Below are 2,400 nucleotides of genomic sequence, written 5' to 3' on the forward strand. Positions count from 1 at the left end.
ATTTAATGATGAAAACGGATCTTCAATCGGATTTTTCGTTTAAGAGATAAATGAAGGAATTATGCTCTAGAGGCAATAATAAAGTTATTATTTATTTCTTTATATCATGATAAATGTTTATTATTCATGCTAGAATTGTATTAACCGGAAACATAATACATGTGTGAATACATAGACAAACAGAGTGTCAGTAGCATGCCTCTACTTGACTAGCTCGTTAATCGAAGATGGTTATGTTTCCTAGCCATAGACATGAGTTGTCATTTGATTAACGGGATCACATCATTAGGAGAATGATGTGATTGACTTGACCCATTCAATTAGCTTAGCACTTGATCGTTTAGTTTGTTGCTATTGCTTTCTTCATAACTTATACATGTTCCTATGACTATGAGATTATGCAACTCCCGTTTACCGGAGGGACACTTTGTGTGCTACCAAGCGTCACAACGTAACTGGGTGATTATAAATGTGCTCTACGGGTGTCTCCGAAGGTACTTGTTGGGTTGGCGTATTTCGAGATTAGGATTTGTCACTCCGATTGTCGGGGAGGTATCTCTGGGCCCACTCAGTAATGCACATCACTATAAGCCTTGCAAGCATTGCAACTAATGAGTTAGTTGCAGGATGATGTATTACGGAACGAGTAAAGAGACTTGCCGGTAACGAGATTGAACTAGGTATTGAGATACCGACGATCGAATCTCGGGCAAGTAACATACCGATGACAAAGGGAACAACGCATGTTGTTATGCGGTCTGACCGATAAAGATCTTCGTAGAATATGTAGGAGCCAATATGAGCATCCAGCTTCCGCTATTGGTTATTGACCGGAGACGTGTCTCGGTCATGTCTACATAGTTCTCGAACCCGTAGGGTCCGCACGCTTAAAGTTCGATGACGGTTATATTATGAGTTTATGTGTTTTGATGTACCGAAGGAGTTTGGAGTCCCGGATGAGATCGGGGACATGACGAGGAGTCTCGAAATGGTCGAGACGTAAAGATCGATATATTTGACAACTATATTCGGACATCGGAAAGGTTTCGAGTGATTCGGATATTTTCGGGAGTATCAGGGAGTTACAGGAATTCGTATTGGGCATTAATGGGCCATACGGGAAAGGAGAGAAAGGCCTCAAAGGGTGGCCGCACCCCTCCCCATGGGCTGGTCCGAATTGGACTAGGGAGGGGGGGCGCACCCTGTTGGGGAACGTAGTAATTTCAAAAATTTCCTACGCACACGCAAGATCATGGTGATGCATAGCAACGAGAGGGGAGAGTGTTGTCTACGTACCCTCGTAGATCGGAAGCGGAAGCGTTAGCACAACGCGGTTGATGTAGTCGTATGTCTTCACGGCCCGACCGGTCAAGCACCGAAACTACGGCACCTCCGAGTTCTAGCACACGTTCAGCTCGATGACGATCCCCAGACTCCGATCCAGCAAAGTGTCGGGGAAGATTTCCGTCAGCACGACGGCGTGGTGACGATCCGATCTTGATGTTCTACCGTCGCAGGGCTTCGCCTAAGCACCGCTACAATATTATCGAGGATTATGGTGGAGGGGGCACCGCACACGGCTAAGAGAACGATCACGAAGATCAACTTTTGTGTGTCTATGGGGTGCCCCTTGGCCACGTATATAAAGGAGTGGAGGAGGGGGGGAAAGGGCCGGCCCCTATGGCGCGCCCTGGAGGAGTCCTACTCCCACCAGGAATAGGATTCCCCCCTTCCAAGTAGTAGGAGTAGGAGTCAAGGCAGGGGAAGGGAGAAGAGAAGGAAGGAGGGGGCGCAGCCCCTCCCCTAGTCCAATTCGGACTAGGCCTTGGGGGGCACCCAACCTCTCCTCTCTCTTTCCCCTAAAGACCAATAAGGCCCATATACTCCCCGGCGAATTCCCGTAACTCTCCGGTACTCCGAAAAATACCCGAATCACTCGGAACCTTTCCGATGTCCGAATATAGTCGTCCAATATATCGATCTTTACGTCTCGACCATTTCGAGACTCCTCGTCATGTCCCCGATCTCATCCGGGACTCCGAACTCCTTCGGTACATCAAAACTCATAAACTCATAATATAACTGTCATCGAAACCTTAAGCATGCGGACCCTACGGGTTCGAGAACAATGTAGACATGACCGAGACACGTCTCCGGTCAATAACCAATAGCGGAACCTGGATGCTCATATTGGCTCCCACATATTCTATGAAGATCTTTATCGGTCAGATTGCATAACAACATACGTTGTTCCCTTTGTCATCGGTATGTTACTTGCCCGAGATTCGATCGTCGGTATCTCAATACCTAGTTCAATCTCGTTACCGGCAAGTCTCTTTACTCGTTCCGTAATACAGCATCCCGCAACTAACTCATTAGATGTAATACTTGCAAGGCTTA

This window comes from Triticum urartu, chromosome 2A (genome assembly GCF_056163025.1).
Source record: "Triticum urartu cultivar PI428250 chromosome 2A, HENAU_Tu73, whole genome shotgun sequence".
Taxonomy (NCBI): domain Eukaryota; kingdom Viridiplantae; phylum Streptophyta; class Magnoliopsida; order Poales; family Poaceae; genus Triticum; species Triticum urartu.